Genomic DNA, 18531 nt, shown 5'->3' on the forward strand with positions numbered 1-18531 from the left:
ACCGGGATTAGTCCCTGTGTCACTGAGGTGTGGACCCCGCACGTCAGGTTTGACCTGGGTCAACCCAGTTGACCTGCTAACGCAGCGCTGTCGTCATGCTGACGCAATAAATTATTTACTGGATTTATTCTTATCCAGGAAATTCCAGAAAATAGTGCTAACTTCTAAAAAGCATAGAAATTCAACCGTAGCTCAGAAAGAAATAAGTTATATATGAAAAATTATCAGAAAAATCCAATCTATCCATATGTACTGGTTTCATGCATGTTTAAACAAGTTAACTTGCTGTTTAGTGCAAAACATGATAAAGCACTATTTAAGATCACAAATGAGTTTGAACTTTGAATCTTTGGTTCAAAATAGCTCAATCCCATCTGGTTGTAGTTGCATTAGCCCAACACACTCATTCTACCATGTCATGATCATGCAACATATTGTGCATTGCATTGATTGTGTTTCTTTCTCTGTTGCCGGTACTTGTCCCCTCTCGATAGACGTTGTTTCGACGATGAGATCGATGACACCGATGAAGAACTATACTATCTTCAGAAGTGCCAGGCAAGCAAAACCCCCTTGTTCATTCCGATACAATCCAACTCTCTCGCTCCTGCTCTCTTTTATTGCATTAGGACAACAACGATTCATGTGTTACATGTTGCGGTAGTTGAACCCCTTTTCCTCTGCATGACCTGTCATTGCCACAGTAAATAGATGAAACCCACTAGCATGAGTAGGAGTTGTTTGAGCCCTGATGTGCCTACTCATTCATGCTTGTTTGTTATGCCTGCTACTGCTTAGAGTTGAGTCAGGTCTGATTCATCGGGAATGAATTGGAGTGGTGATGAACATGTCCTACTGCGCGTGAGCTAAGTGTGTGAACACGATTTGGTAAAGGTAGCGGTGAGAGGCCATGTAGGAGTACATGGTGGGTTGTCTCATTGAAGCCGTCCTCAGGGACTGATTTCTGTGTTTGTGATCCATGAACAGCTACTACCACACATTGGGATCCTTAATTGACTCTCTCGACTTATTAATCGCCTTGATCTCTGTCCAGGAGTTGCAACTAGTTTCTGGTGTTTGTAGGATATGTGTTGGAGGCTGTGCGTAGCGCTGACCCTAGGGGTGGGCTATGATGCGGTAGATACACCGTGGCCCGGTGTACCGGGCGCCCGTTTGGTGTCTCGGGAACCCTGCACACATCGTTTGGGGCTGTGAGCGAAACTCTGGCCGGATCTCCTCGCGGATGGAACCCGAATAGGCGATAAACCTGGACTAGAGACTTGTGTGTTTAGTTAGGTCGTGGCCGACTCCCTCGCCAGGCTTCCGCTTGAAGATTGCCGAGATACACGACGTGTACATGGTGGTAAGTGGCGAGAGCGTGTGTGAAGAAGTACACCCCTGCAAGGTTAACATCATCTATTCGAATAGCCGTGTCCGTGGTAAAGGACTTCTGGGTTGCCTGTACAGTTCATAGACAAGTGAAAGTGGATACTCTAAAATGCGCAAGATAAGCGTGAGTGCTATGGATGGCGTTCTCATAGGAAGACGGGAGCAGATCCATAGTGGTGTATTGATATGGTGAATATGTGGACTCGTGTGCGCCACCTCAAAAGAGTTACTTGCAGTAGTAGTTCAGGTTAGCCACTGAGTCAAAGCTGGCTTGCTGTAGTTAAACCCCACCATCCCTTTGTTGATAATGATGCAGATGTAGTTAGTTCTGATGTAAGTCTTGCTGGGTACATTTGTACTCACGTTTGCTTAATTTATGTTTTTGCAGAGAGACTTCAGTCTCGCTAGTAGTTTCGTGTGGACTTCGACGTTTAGCTTGTTACCTCAGCTACGATCTTGTGCCCTCGGCAGGATCCGGTAGATAGTCAGGCTTCTCGGTCGTTTTCATTTGTAGATGTCTGTACTCAGACATGTTAAGCTTCCGCATGTGCTTTGACTTGTATGCTCTGAATGTTGGGTCATGAGACCCATGTTTGTAGTATCTCGCTCCTTGGAGCCTATTGAGTAAATACTTGAGTCGTAGAGTTATGTTGTGATGCCATGTTGTATTTACACATATCGAGCATATTATGTGTATGATTGAAATGCTTGGTATGTGTGGGATCCGACAACCTAGTTTTTTATCCTTCGAGCCTCTCTTATGGGGAAATGTAGTTTTGTGCTTCCATGAGCCATAGTAGTTCGCTACAGCCCGGTTCACCGGAGTCCTGCTAGCCCAGCACTACTGCTCTGGAACACTTGACTGGCCGGCATGTGATTCAATTCGTTCCTGTGTCTATCCCTTCGGGGAAATGTCAAGCGGTGACATCCAGAGTCCTGCCTAGCCTGCTACAGCCCGGGTTCCCGAAGCCCTGTTAGCCCAGTGCTACAGCCCGGATTCGCACGCTGCTGACCGACATGCTCGATGTTGATTCATGTATGCCTGGCCCCGTAAGATAGTGCCACTTTGGTTTCACGACTAGTCATATCGGCCCGGGTTCTCTGTCATATGGATGCTAGCGACACTATCATATACGTGAGCCAAAAGGCGCAAACGGTCCCGGGCCATGGTAAGGCGACACCCGTGGGAATACCGTGCGTGTGGCCGCAAAGTGACATGAGGTGTTACAGGCTAGATCGGTGTGACTTGGGATCGGGGTCCTGACAAACACCTTCTCCCTGGTTCAATATTGAAAGTCTTGGAGGAAACTCGCTCTTCCTTGGACAAAACTATCCAATGATGGTGGAAGCGATCCAGCTGCTGTTGACACAACGTTACTACCATTTATGAGAAGCAACTGTATCTATACCTCGGACACTACTATGCTTCCCTACTGTCCCAATATGGGTATTGAAATAGGCCGCTTTAGCCTGGATGATCAGTCCTGCGTTGGTCTCGAGATTGACAGTAGCTGGCCCTTCCCAGAGAATCACTTCTGGTTCAAAGCAAGCGTTTCCAATGCCGACGAGTGGTTGAGCTGAAGTTCATTTCATCGCTTTGTTAATTGTTGTGTGAGAAAAACTTTACTAGAATGTTTTGTTGGAAATGATCTATAATCCAATGTGTATCCTCGTTGTCATTGTGGGTTGATGACTTGTTGTATGTAATCAATGGCACATTTGCATATGCGTCCATCAACTCACGCCTGCTAGTGGTGTCCATATGAATAGTGCTAGTGATTTTAGTTGCAAAAATTAGATAGTGCTAGTGATTTGTACCTGCATATCTTGACAAATCGCAGTGTTACAAGGTTCACAAATGGCAATGTTACTCGATAAACAAATGTCAATCTTTCCAGTTTGAGAAATGGCAACATACCCAAAATGAAAGATACGCAAATCTTACCCAATTGTTTGTACGTGGTTGCACACGGGTCATGCAAAACAACCGTTTGCATTGAAGGGATGCAGAAATCCTGCTCGGCACATTTTCCCTCGGCTTCCTGGGGAAGCTGTCGGTTTGCATACGGGTGTTCTAACTAAAACGTTTGCGATGAGTGTTTTATATTTAAAAACCGTTGATGTTTTTTTCAAAAGAAAATCGTTTGATAAGTCTGTACATTAAGAGAGAAAAACGCAAGTTCATTCAAACCATATCTTTCATTCAGTCACACTTCGAATATATATTCATATGATCAAGAATCCGAGATACAGTATTAAACCCCAAAAAACTATTTCCGGCGGCGGCGGAGGCGGCGTGCCGCATTGTCGTTGTTGTTGGCGTCCTCCGGGACACCGTTGCTGAAGTCTTCAAGGCAGCACAAAATGTTCTTCACTTGTAAATCAAACATCAGGTCATCGCGCGATCGACGGGCGGGGCGCGGGAGGACGGCAACTGGCGCCGCTGAGAGGTAGCGGTCGACGGCAGCGTCCCATGCCGCTGAGGGGGGTGCACGGGCACGGGCACGGGCGCGGCGGGTGCAGCCAAACGCACGGGGATCGGCGCCGCGGTGGGTGGAGGCGCGGCGGATGCAGCCAAACGCACAGGGGCCGGCGGCACGGTGGGTGGAGGGGCGCGCACAGGCACGGGCACGGGCGCTGGCATGTACACGAGCTCGCGCGGGTCCGCGGAGACCTCACTGACACCCGCGGCTTCCAGCTCTGCGGTAGTGCTCGGCGACCAGCCTATCAATGCTACGGGGATGGTCGCTGGCGTGGGCGCGTGGATGGGAGCTGGGGCAGCAACCGCCGCGGCCAGCTCGTTTTGGGCCATGTCCATGAGGCCCATTCCTCCTTATTTTCTATCTCCTCCGGCTCGGAGTCGACTTCACCAAACTTGAAGACTAGTGGCAGATGATCATTCTGCGCCATGGCGGTGGAGGTCTGCGGAGGGGGGGTGGAGGGGAATGGGAGGCGAATAGTAAGGCCGCCCGTATTAAACAGCGGCTCGGGCGCCATTAATTGAGAGGAAGGCGGGCGGCCATGGAAGTCAAAGGGCTCACTTCCCAGTGAGCCTACGCAGCGTAAAGCTCCCACGCTTCTCGGTGAGCCTGCGCATTGGAGGACAGCTTGCACGCCTCTCGGTCAGCCTGCGCACCGGACTGCGCTCGCACGCCTCTCATTCAGTCAAGGTCAAGCAGCTGTCCGCACGACACCTCCTACAGCTATTAAAACCAAGACACGTGGCGTCACGTGAATGGTTAACAGAACGCACACGTTTTGAATTATACAAACGTTTGAGATATTAAGTGGAAGCTACTTTTTCAATATGCCTTTGTTGGCTGGCATTATTCGAGTGCGCCTTCTCTCAAAATGGACACGAAAAGTACCACATCATGTCGGGCGCCATTCCATGATAGCATGCCAAGTTTCAGAATTTCAGACGAGTTTTGGATTTACTAGAATTTAAAAACCAGTCATCTCAATATTTTGTCGGTAATCAACGGTGCCCTGGTGTTCGAAATTCATTCCCATTTATTGCATGGGACCTAAGCATGCACCCAAGGACACAGATTTGTTTTTTCAACCAATTTATATGCACTGGAGCATGTGCATGTAGTTCAAATTTGAATTATGCACATAAATGCATTGAAAACTCAGTTAATGCAAAAAAAGTCCAAAAGAACCCCGAAAAATCACAAAATTGACACAACACTCTTGTTGTTCTATGTTGACACGAGAAATTTTTTGGAAGCAATAAGAGGCAGTGGATATCGTTTCGTCCCCAAAGGTGGGACGTTCCCTACCAAAACCATGATGCTTGTTGTGAGAAGCTCTGGTTTGTGAGAAGCATATACCCAAACCTACCCGAAACAGGACAAAAATTTTACCACGGCATGTTGATGCCGCTCCATGAAAGCATGCCAAGTTTCATGAATTTCAGACGAGTTTTGAATTTACTAGAATTTAAAAATGAGGCATCTCAATGTTTTGCCGACAATCAACGGTGCCCTGGTGTTTGAAATTCATTCCCATTTCTTGCATGGGACCTAAGCATGCACCCAAGGACACAAATTTGATTTTCAACCAATTTATATGCACTGGAGCATGTGCATGTAGTTCAAATTTGAATTATGCACATAAAATGCCTAGAAAACCCAGTTAATGCATAAAAATGTCCAAACGAACCCCGAAAAATCACAAAAATTGACACAACACTCCTGTTGTTCTATGTTGACACTAGAAAACTTTTGAAAGCAATAAGATGCAACGGATATCGTCCCTTCACCAAAGGTGGTACGTTCCCTATCGAAACCATCATGCTTGTTGTGAGAAGCTCTGATTTGTGAGAAGCTTATACCCGAACCTGCCACAAATGGGAAAAAAAATTCACCACGGCATGTTGATGCCGCTCCATGATAGCATGCCAGGTTTCATGAATTTCAGACGAGTTTTGGATTTACTAGAATTTAAAAACCAGGCATATCAACATTTTGCCGGCAATCAACAGTGCCATGGTGTTTGAATTTCATTCCCATCTCTTGCATGGGACCTAGAAATTCACCCAAGGACACACATGTGATTTTTCAACCAACTTTGGTGCATTAATTGGAGCATGTGCTTGTAGTTCAAATTTGAATTATGCACATAAAATGCCTAGAAAACCCAGTTAATGTATAAAAAAGGCTAAACGAACCCCAGAAAATTCCAAGATTGAACACAACAATCCTGTTGTTCTATGTTGACACTAGAAAATTTTTGAAAGCAAAAAGAGGCAACGGATATCGTCTCGTCCCCAAAGGTGGTACGTTCCCTATCGAAACCATCATGCTTGTTGTGAGAAGCTCTGATTTGTGAGAAGCGTATACCCAAACCTGCGCCAAATGCGACAAAATTTTCACCACGGCATGTTGATGCCGCTCCATGATAGCATGCCAAGTTTCATGAACTTCAGACAAGTTTTGGATTTACTAGAATTTAAAAACTAGGCATCTCAACATTTTGCCGGCAATCAACAGTGCCCTGGTGTTTGAAATTCATTCCCATCTCTTGCATGGGACTTAGAAATTCACCCAAGGACACACATGTGATTTTTCAACCAACTTTGGTGCATTAGAACATGTGCTTGTAGTTCAAATTTGAATTATGCACATAAAATGCCTAGAAAACCCAGTTAATGTATAAAAAGGCCAAAAGAACACCGAAAAATTCCAAGATTGAACACAACACTCCTGTTGTTCTATGTTGACACTAGACAATTTTTGAAAGCAATAAGAGGCAACGGATATCGTCTCGTCCCCAAAGGTGGTACGTTCCCTATCGAAACCATCATGCTTGTTGTGACAAGCTCTGGTTTGTGACAAGCTTATACCCAAACCTGCCCTAAATGGGAAAAAAATTCACCACGGCATGTTGATGCCGCTCCATGATAGCATGCCAAGTTTCATGAATTTTAGACGAGTTTTGGATTTACTAGAATTTAAAAACCAGGTATCTCAATGTTTTGCTGGCAATCAACAGTGCCCTGGTGTTTGAAATTCATTCCTATATCTTGCATGGGACCTAGAAATTCCCCCAAGGACACATGTGATTTTTCAACCAACTTTAGTGCATTGGAGCATGTGCTTGTATAAAAAAGGCCAAACGAACCCCGAAAAATTCATTCCCATTTCTTCCTTGGGACCTAAGCATGCGCTGAAGGACACAGATTTGATTTTTCAACCAATTTGTATGCACCAGAGCATGTGCATGTAGTTTAATTTTGAATTGTGCACCTGAAATGGCTAGAAAACCAGTTTAATGTATGAAATGTCCAAACGAACCCTGAATAATTCCAATTCTTTTATGACACACATACAGTTGCATGTTCACTGCAGATAAAAGGTCTAGCAATTCAAACACCGTCCATTGCCGCTGTGACCCAATTTTGTAATTCAAATCAAGTAGATCCCACACAGTTTATTCTCACCAACCGTGTGAGATGTAGTACAAAATATCTTGGAGCACCGTCGGTGTATAGTACGCCTATGGCTTACGCGAGAAGGTGCGTCAGCTACAGTCCACAGCTGGCGTGTCAAGCACACTAGCTCGCTCCCCCAAAACTCCCGCCTCTGCATCCCTCTCTGCTTCAGTCCCTTGATTCAAATTTTCAGTAGCCCCGACATTTTACTCCTGCCTCTGCATCCCTCGCAATCTCAAAAATATCTGCTCGCCCTTGATCCAAATTTTCAGTAGCCCCGCCTTGTTACTCCCGGCTAGTAAAATTTTCAGTTGCCGTAGTATTTCCTCAAACACAACCTCCGCTCACACAGACACACACAATCCTCGAAACCATTGGTAGGTCGCCGCCATCGCCGGCGCCTCCATCCTCAACCTCTGCATGTGTGCCGGGGAGCTCGAGTAGCCAATGGCCAAAAAGAGGTTTATCGCGGCCTTTTTGCCCGACACCGGCGAGGTGGCTGCCGAGGTGTCCCCGTCATCCTCCGCGGGCCCTATCCGCCATCGCCAGTCCCCCGATCCGCCCGCCGCCGCATCCCTACGCTGGTTCGAGGACTTCCCCGTCCTCCCCAGAACCCGGCAGCCGATGAAGTCCTACCTCGGGGTCCAGCAGCGGCGGTGGGTGACATGGGTCGCCGAGATTACAGATTGAGAGACCCACACCCGCCGGTGGCTCGGTAGCTTCCACGCGGCCGAGCTCGCGGCCATGGAGTACGACCGCTGGCAGGTCCGCTACCACGGCGCGGCGGCTAGGCTCAATTTCCCCTTCGGCACACGTCCGGTCCACCTCGTTGCGCCGGAGCCAGGGGTGGTGAGCTCTGCTATGGCGCGGGAGGACCGCAAGGCGTGGGAGCGTCTCGAGGCCGAGGCCGCCGCCGAGGCCTACATGCAAGAGCTCCGTCGGCAGCACCTGGAGCTCGTGGAGGCAGAGCGGGCGATCTTTGCCGGCGTGGAGGGCGGCGATGTTATCGCGCTCTCCTTCGATGACGAGGTCGAAGGCGGCGAGGACGGCGATGCAGAGGGCGGCGAGGTTATCGCGCTCTCCTTTGATGACGAGGTCGAAGGCAGCCGCGACAGCGGCGCGGAGGGCGTTGAGGTGGTCCCCTAGGACGAGGAGATCGACGTCGACGAGTGGAGGAGTGCCTTCCCCAACGACCCCGACGACGGTACTGGCGTGGACCCGGCTCGCGGCACACCGTAAATGACGAGGAAGGATTGGCTCGACCTCTACTTCGACCGAAAGTAGTTTAGCTTAGTTTAAATTTATGTTTTATGCTCGGTTATGCAAAACTATCTATGTTTATGTTTGAATGCATGCTACTTTAGGTTGAACCTCCTTTGAACTTGATCAAATTGAAGTTTACAACCTTAAGTTTAGGGGATCAACTAGAAAAGGCCAAAAATTGCTGGAGTATATATATATATCCACTAAGGGTTTTAGTCCTTTAACTTTTTAAGGATCGCCTAGAGATGTCCTTATGACTTGTTTATTTCAGTTCTTCACAATGTGATGCTCTATATGTGCAACTATTTGCTGTGCAGTTCAATTTCATCAATAACAGTTTCAACAATACCACTATGAATTACGATATTTGGTTGCTGTTAAGGATACTGCAGTTAACATGCGTTTTCGTTTTTCAATTGTTGTTTAGCAACATGCATTATACTGAATGACTAAATATGCAATCCCAGGCTACATAGCAACAAGGAAGAGTGTTACCTTAATGTTCTGATGATGTCTAGATATACATGTAATAAAATCTTATATAATGGGATGGATGGAATGTTGTACTACATCATTTTTCAATTGTTGTTTAGCTTCTAATATTAACTTGGTTCTTTTAGGTACATATATCATTGCCAAAGATCCACACTTCGACCCTTTCTGCGCATGGGGCAATGAGATATTCATGAACCAGCATCAAGTGAGGAAACTGATAAAGATTGTTACTAAAATGGGTCAAAAGATGTCAATCGAACTATTTGTTTACACTTTATGCAAGACAACAGTGAACTGCAGGATGGTAAGTAAGAACCCTGTAGCCTTCTTTTTACTGCCCGTAATTAGTTGTGTTAGATGACAATATCTGAATCTTTTTTCTTTTGAAGTGGATCCTGAAGCAGTTTACTCAAGATTACCTCTCAAAGTACATAATTGGCGGCCGGCCATCACAAGGGGTTGGACTAGAGTCCTGCATGCCTTCTGCATCCAGGAGAGCACAATAGGGCCATTCCACTTCCCCTTGTTCAGTAACTGGAACGTCTGTCGCCTCTTTCTTTACCATCTGTAATAGTACAAGTATAGAACCCTGGTACATCATTCTTTATTTGGTGCTTCTGTAATTCTTAAACATATGTACTTGTGAATCGAATAATGCATTGGTTGTTTGAACCTGATGGATATGAATAAAGATATGGCCTACTTTCAAGTTTAAATTAGGTACAATTTTAAATAGCAGCAATTAAATTAGGGCGAAATTACGTTGTGCAGGTCATTAAGGCACACACGGTTGGTAAAACACAAACGTTTGCGATATCCACCATAATCCAAGACGGTTCACAGAGAGGAAACGTGTGCAAGCATGCACACAGTTGCCATTCGCAAAGCGTGTGTGATGTCAGACACTATCACATACGGTGCGGGAAAACTAAATGTGTGTGATTGTCTACCTATCGTACACGGTTTATAATCATGAACTGTTTGTGATGTGCCAGGCATCGTAAATCTCCCAAGCCTAGAATCTGCCTGGAAAGCTCCCGTGCCTAGAATCTGCCTGGTTTTAGGCAGAACCACAAAACTCCGACTGCGATGGCAATGCGAGAACAAACGAGTAGCAAGGATGAAGCGTTTGGGATATTCGAGATATCGGAAACAGTTATATAGGGACAACTGTATAAATCAAGGCTCCCTATCCCCGACGGTTTCTGGGTCGTGTGGGAAGGACCCCCCTATCGCCCACACTCACTTGGCGACGACTCCAAATGTCGTCGCGGAAAGGGGTAAAAAACTGTTTGTTTAGGACTGACGCGCACCAGTGTGGGCCAAACATATATATGTTGAATACCCAAAATGCACAACTTTGATGTGCCACATGCCTTAAAACCGTAAACCATGCACCCACACAGAGCGAGGTTCATACCAAGCATACTACATAGATGGTCCCCTTCCCCCCTCTTCACCGCATACTATATGCTCCTGCTGTAATATATGTAGAACCCAAAAGAATCCTCATCGATGGTGAAATTAATTAACCTCTCCCGATGTAGGTCAAAGTGATGCATGCATGCATGCATCGACGATGGCCTCGTGAGGCCACTGATGGAAGCGTCACACGTGAGTGTCCTAGCTAGGATATATATGCATGTGGCCCAAAAAGGTGTTGTGTGATGTTTGAATAACCAATTTCACAATTTTGATGTGGCACGTGTCTCGGTAACCAAAAAGTCCCGACACTGAGTGAGGTGTACTTGTTCATGGGCGCATACGTATAGTATATATGCTAGTCCCCTCCCACCTCTTCGACGCGTACTATATACCACCATAACACAAACAAAAAAGATTCTACCTTGCTGGTCAAATTAGCCTCACTGCCGGCTGTTCGTCAAAGTGATGGACGACGACCTCGCGGGCCCACAGAAAGCGTCACACACGAGTATCGAGTGTCGTGTAGGACAACCATCGGCTGCATGTGGCCAAAACATTTATGTATGAAAGGGTTGTGTAATGTTTTAATTAACCATTTCACGACTCTGATTTGGCACCAGCCTGCCTAACAAAACGGCCAACCCACACAGTGGCTCACAACTCGTAGTGTACTGCGCGCCACCCGCCACCCCCAGACGCACACACACCCACACACACACCGCGAATCCATCGCAAATCGGATGCATATCAAATTAATTATCTAGCGGTGAACATACATGTTACCAAAGGAGGGACGTTTTAATTTCAAAAAAATCACAGAGATCATTATGACGTTTTAGTACATTGATTGGTCGATTTTCTAATGGTATAATGTGTAAAAATCAAATTTGAGCTACATGCACACGTGACAGTGCACCTAAATGGATCGCAAAAACACATGTGTCTCACTGGGTGCATGTTTACTCCCCGTGCAACAAATTTCAAACATTGAGAATCTTGATTTTTAAATTCTAGTACATCCAAAACTTATTTTAAGTTCATGAAACTTATCGTGTTGTCATATGGACACCAATACAAAGTGGCATTGTAATTTTTTTGTCAAATTTGAGACCAGTTTTGATGTAACCTTTATCTAATTACAGACGGGAGATTATTAATAATTGGGAACCAATATCCCAAACGGATTATTTATTTGAACCATGAGCGTTAGACCAACAATGGATACGTGCCATGCTTCGGCTAAGCAATAAAGCGGCAGCATTAATCATCCAAATAGAAAAACAATATACGTGCCACCGCGTGACCTGTGTGGCGTGCAAGCAGGCATGAGTTAACGGGACGCATGCGAGCAGTCCGCCGCGCAGGCAGACGGGGATGCATGCATGCATGTGTGTGAATTGACGGAGGTGTGCTCGCTGCATAGTGTCATCGGGAGGCGTGCGAGCAGCTATGTGAAACTTTGGTAGGCATGCTAGCAGTCCAGTGCGCAGGCTCACTGGGAGGCGAGCCATCGGTTTGACCGCCGCCCGCCTCTCTCCCACAACTCCCACTACTCCATATTAATGGTGCGCCCGAGCGGCCGCACCCCCATCCTCGCTACGCACACACAATCCTCTCTCTCTGCTTGCATCCTCGACGCCGCTCTCAGTCCTCAAAGCTGTCAGTGTATGAGGATGCCGCCGAAGCACCCCATCGGAGGGAGTGGCGATGCCGGGGCTACTAAAGCACCGGAGCACGGCGTGGAGATGGAGACAGAGGTTGACGTCACCGCCGGCGAGTTATCGCTGCACCCTGACATCGTCGACGGCGTCGAGCTTCCACAGCCGGAGGCGGAGTTCCACACTGACTCTGACGACCACTCCGATGAAGACTCCGATGACCACTCCGGCGATCACTCCGACGACGACGGACGGCTGGTTAGTCATCTATACCCATTTATGTGTCAAATAGATCATAGAGTTTCTCTGGATACTCCTGCCTCCCCCATTTTGGAATAGAAATCCTTTGGTTATGTTCTCCCAATCCATGAAATCTGGGTAAGTTTCGTTATATCTGTGTACTGTATTGATTGTTTGAATGGTACAGGTGATAAGTGATTAGTTGTTTCATCTGTGCAAATGATTTCTGCTAGTAATCCGACTAGGGTTAGTGTTCGTGCTAATAATTCCTAGCCAGGACTTGACAATTGATTTTGAATGACCTACATATGTTTGTGCCATCATTTGCTTCAAGATTGGTCCGTACATAGACGACTGTGCTTAAAAATCGAACCATAATCTCTGGATATGTATAAATAAATAGCCATAAATTCCTAATCCTACTTCACGGCATGTAATCAGTGATTTGATGCCAAATTTGTTTTACTATTTGTATAGGTGTTGTCTGACGATGTGGACAGCAAGGATGAAGATGCCCAGAGGAGGTACAAGAGACGTGTATTAGGACCTGGAACGACGGCTATGGATGCCCATTTTGCAACCACAAGATTCATGACGCGTATCTAAGTGTTCTGGCGCATGCAAGAGGACGGGCCGTTGGCTCCTTCAAGCAGAAGTATTCTCGCAGGGTGGCGCACGACGCGTACGCCAAGTACCTGGAGAAGCTTCAGGATCGTGCCGGCCGCATGTGAGATGAGATGTGGATGGATCGAACTATGTACACTTGAGTATGCTTAATGACGGCTGAACTATGTACTTATGGATGAACTATGCTTATGTACGTGTACGCTTATTATCTATGTCTGAGTATGTTAAATATTTCACCAAATTTTGGTAAAAATTACAACGGGGGACCAATAAACCAGGACGGAGGTACTACGTCAATCACACACGGTTCCCAAAATTGGAACCGTGTGCAATGACTTTCATTTTGCCTGCTGCGTCAATCACACACGGTTCGCTCTAGCAAACCGTCGCCCCCAAAATTCTATGTGGGACAGAAAACCCTCACCACCCATTTAAAAAAGAAAAAAGAAAACCCTCACCATCCCCACGTCACAAAAACCCTCACCCTGCCCGCCACCCCCTCGGCCCCTCCGGTACGTTCCCCATTCACACCTGCATAAGCTCCTCCACGTCTATGCCATGGCACCGCCTATCGCGGCGGTAAACACTTAGCTCGACGCATGCCGCCGCTGCCAGGCTGCCGGCAAAGCCCACCGCATTTCGCCACTTCTGCTTGCCGCCGCCTATCGCCATCGACTTTCTCGACGCTGCTCGCGGTCGACCCAGCTCCGCTCGGTTGGGGAATCTACCGTACTGAGGGTTCTTTCTCATGGACGACAAGGTAATTAATTTAACGAGATATTATCTCATCTCTTATCCTAGTTCATCTGCCTCCTTTAATCACCCAGTGGAAATCGCCATGAATTCATTTTTAGTCGAGCTGATTTGAGGGTTTTCTTTCATTCATAGAATGTACAGTGCGCCGCACTTCAGGATTTTGCGACCGCCGCAAGAGATTCCATGTCATCGTACCAGATAACTTGAGGACGCGCGCGGTATGTTCAATCTCACCCTAAATCAGATGGCATGGCCTACTTTCCTGAACAGATTCTAAATATTGCTACATTTGGATAAAAGGTGCCACATGCACCATATACGTCAAAGGGGATTTCCCCCCTCTTCTTTCTATATTAGGCAAATTAATGATGTATTGTTCTTTCCATTACTCTCATTTTTCCATGACATCATGTTTACCCTGTCTCTTTAATTATAGATTTTTTTCCTTCGATTTCAACTGTTGTGTTCTTTCAATTTGGGCCCATATTTGCATGTTACCATATTTTCTTTAACAATCCTACCATTTTCTACAGGACATCCCTCGCTACGCAACAGATTATGTAGTGCACAATTTTTCCCTTTACATAGATCAAGGCTCCACGGATGTCATACTGCACACAAACCATGGATTTACAATCGTTGCTACTGTAAGACTTGATGAACGTGGTGACTCCTATTTTGGCACTGGCTTTTGGAATGAAATTGCAAAGTTTTATGTACTGAAAGCTGGCACTAAAATTGCACTGCACATAAAAGGGCCTGGTCATGAGATATATGCTAACTTCCCCGACAAAATCATCAGTCCAGACTTTGGTAGAAGTAAGTTTTCTTTTCAACTATCTGCATATGTTGACTTACCCAGCAATGTCAAATGAATTGTGTAGTATTTAAGCAACCAATTTTTATTCCCTTTTCTTACTATATTCCTACCTAATAACTTCTAGTTACCAATACACTTTTCTATTGACCTGTTTTAACTAAATATTCCCTGTACTCTCATTTCTATCAAAAAGCGCCACTGACAAGGAGACTCCGGAGGTGGAGAACGGGGCTGCCAACAAGCGGAGGTGGGGCGAGCTAGAACCGCAAGCGACTCCAGCAGGCCTAGACTTAATCAGCAGCCTCACCGATGATATGTTGAGAGTCATCATCTCCCTCCTCCCAATCAAATATGGGGCACGGACAACCCTCGTTTCCCGGCGGTGGCACCCCGTATGGAACTCCAGCCCTCTCGACGTCATCGACACCCACGAGCTCTGCCATGGCTATCGCAAAAGCTTGGATGCGTTCTCCAAGATCCTCGACAGTCACCTTGGCCCAACCAAAGGCCTTAGAATGGGCAAGTTCCGTTCCAACGGCAAGGACCGAGCCAAGCTTGACGAGTGGTTCCAATCCCCCGCCCTAGATCAGCTCACTGATCTCACTTTTGATGATGGGCATATGCGGTCGCTACCAATGTCCGTACTCCGCCTCGCGCCCATGCTGCGCATCGCCAAGTTCAGGAGCTGCCATTTCCCACCCCTTAATGGCACGCCCGCTCTTATTCTACCACGACTGAAGCACCTCGAGCTCGTCGTCGTCTGCCTCTCAAAGGGTGACATGGAGCGCCTGCTCCGTGGCTGTACTGCACTCGAGTACCTTTGTCTTCAGGCGATCAATGGGTTGAGTACCTTCCACATCACCTCCATGACTCTCCGGACTATTTATGTGTGTTGCTCGTGCGGCAGGAAGACATCACATGATGTGTACCACGGTATGGTCATCCAGGACACACCTGCACTTGAGAGATTACTTGTAGTTGATCAAGAAGGTCCAACAAGAATCAATGTGATATATGCGCCAAAATTGACAGTGGTGGGCTACTTGTCTGACAAATACTCCGAACTTGTTATTGGATCCACACCCGTTCAGGTACAACACCCACCTTCAACCTCTCCTTCTACAAATTAACATTATTTCTAATTTTGAAGATGTTTGCTTGTCTGTGATTCAGAAAATGATTCCGACAAGATTGACCCCGAAACTGCGCACAGTGAAGGTCTTGGCACCAGAATCTATTGGGCCCGACCTGGAGCAAGTTGTCAGTTTCCTGAGATGCTTTCCGTGCCTGGAGAAGCTATATATCGAGGTGATGTTCCTTTCCTGTTAAATATTAACCATAAGGGAGTTCAATTTGTGACATCTTTTTCCAAGTTTACAATGACAATGTAGTACGATTTCTGAAGGTTCTTTTGGAGGATTTCAGTACATACATGTCGCGCCCCCCCCCCCAATATTGGTTGCTTGATCCATATGGTTACAATCAATAAGCATTTCTCCTTTGGATTCATCTGTACTAGTTTTCTTAGAGAACTTTTCATCCACTCCAACCACTTGTGAAGAAGGCTACATTTTTCATCAAATGCCCATGTTAATCATGTCAGATCGAAGATGGCATGTTAGTGCATTTTACAAATCCTGCAAACCAAATAGCTAGGCCTGTAGTAATGTTCAAAACTGCATGTAGGCACTAACACGTTTTCTTCTTTTGCAGATAAGATTAGGCCCAGTGGTGGATAATGTGATATAATATAACAATCACATCGAATGCCTAGATCTGCATATCTCAGAAATTACTTTGAACTCCTACCTAGGGACCTTACCGGAGATTATATTCGCCAGGTTCTTTGTTCTTAGAGCAAGGGTGCTGAAGGAAATGAGGTTTGCCCTACATTTATTTCGCAAAAATGAATGGTTTGTTGATCATTGCCGGCGCCTGCGGCGGAATGGAGTAGGCTCCAAAAATGCTGAATTTTATTTTGGAACTTCAAATGACAGAGTAATCAGAAGTCATCGTGTCAACCCCATACATGACTTCTCAGTGGCTGACCCCTTTGCAAAAAATGTGAGGTTTCGAAGCCAGACTTAGAAGCGGTGATATTAGTTTGAACCTCTCTGATATCCATGTTCAGCGAATCAGCGTGAGCGTTTGCAGCTGATGAGCTGAATTTCATTTCTAATATCAGTTTGAACCTTGTAATCTTCGAATTTGAGCCATATAACTTTGGAATTTGAACCTTGTAACATTTCGAGCTTTTGCCTACAATCGTTGAAATGGCATCGTATGACTCATATATTGCTAGCACTATTTGGACCTTAATATGCAATGGTCTTAGATTTTATTAACCATTCTCGAATCAGTTTACCTTGTCGATCTCATAGCACACGACCTGTATAGCTAACTCGACTACGATCTTCGACATTATTGTACACAGTTGGTTTCTTCCACCGTGTGCAGTGTAAACTGCAAAATTAATTATCTCCCTCGAGTGTCCATCATCACCCTTCTGTGTAACTTTGACCTCATCACCCAAGGGTAAACTTATGACCGAAGTCATTCCACACACTTCGTTTTTACAAAGCTTTTTGCCAATAAACGCCCACGATTTGTCCCTCTTCTAGCCGACGCGTGGCCAAACTAGCCGGGCGGGAAGCTTGCGCGGTAAACAGCTCGGTAGCGCGGGAACAGGCTCACCGACGATACATTTGGTGCCTCTTCGAGCCCACGCATGCGGTGCGGTGTTGTCAAGCATGCACTGGAATCCTTCGCTATGAACCCCGTCACAAGACATGACAATTACAGGCCGGCCGGCCCCCATTTATTACAGCGGCCATTTAACCTACCCTTGTGTCTCTTCAGCCTTTCGATCACGCCCCACCATTGCAAGAAGCACACCCACCACGAGAAATTCTTAGAGGGTATCCTGAGCGGCTCGAATGGCGCTCCGAGCAGCTGCCGACGACGAGCAGCAGTTCACCATGCGTGCTGTGATGGACACCCACAGAAGGTTCATGGACCTCTCGGTGGTGTACACCAACGACCCGATATGGGTGGAGCACTCCATCCACATCATGGAGCTGTTGCTTGCCCAGAAGAAGTACAAGGTGGTTGGGTTCGACCTCGAGTACACCCACGCTCGTGCAGGGTCTTGTCCCAAGGTCACCGTCGCCCAGATGTGCGTGCGCCACCATGTCCTCGTCCACCACTACTGCCTGGCCACAAGGCCTTGCGAGCGTTTCGTCACGTTTGTCAATAGCCTCCACTACATGTTCGCTACGGTGGACATCACCAATGATGTAAAAGGCGCTCGAGAATTCGGGCATCGCCTGCCAGAATCTTGTCAACATCCAGGGCCAATACAAGATCTGGGGCAGCAAGGAGCATGAGAAGGACTCACTGGTTCACCTCGCCGAGGCCATCATCGACCCCTAGTACATAGACATGAAGGATTCGTGCAACAAGGACAAGCGTGCCTGGCACTCGGCCTGGATGGAGAAACTCGACAAAGCTCACGTCATGTATGCGGCCAAGGAGGCGTACACGATCTACGACATGTACATGCAGATCGTTGACATGAGGAAGTCCCTCCTTCCCCAAAACGGCCAGGGATAGCCGGAAGCAGAGCAATGGCAAGCATCGTCGCAACAATAAGTAGATGATTAGATCCTTGTTTCTCCTACTTTAATATGCATGTAATTGCTTTCTTTGGTGTGTGGAAATATTATGTGTGTAGTCACTTGTGTAATTGTATGCTTAATTTGGTTATGCAATGCTGTCTTTTTAAGTATATATGTTGATGCTCTGTAGAGAGAGCGTAGATGTTGTGCGGACAAAGAAAATCACATCGCACATGGACTAAACAATGGAACCCGTCGGTGATGTTTTCATCAATCACTCACAGGGTGGTCCTGAGTTTTTGG

The sequence above is a fragment of the Aegilops tauschii genome, chromosome 2 (assembly GCF_002575655.3).
Source record: "Aegilops tauschii subsp. strangulata cultivar AL8/78 chromosome 2, Aet v6.0, whole genome shotgun sequence".
Taxonomy (NCBI): Eukaryota; Viridiplantae; Streptophyta; class Magnoliopsida; order Poales; family Poaceae; genus Aegilops; species Aegilops tauschii.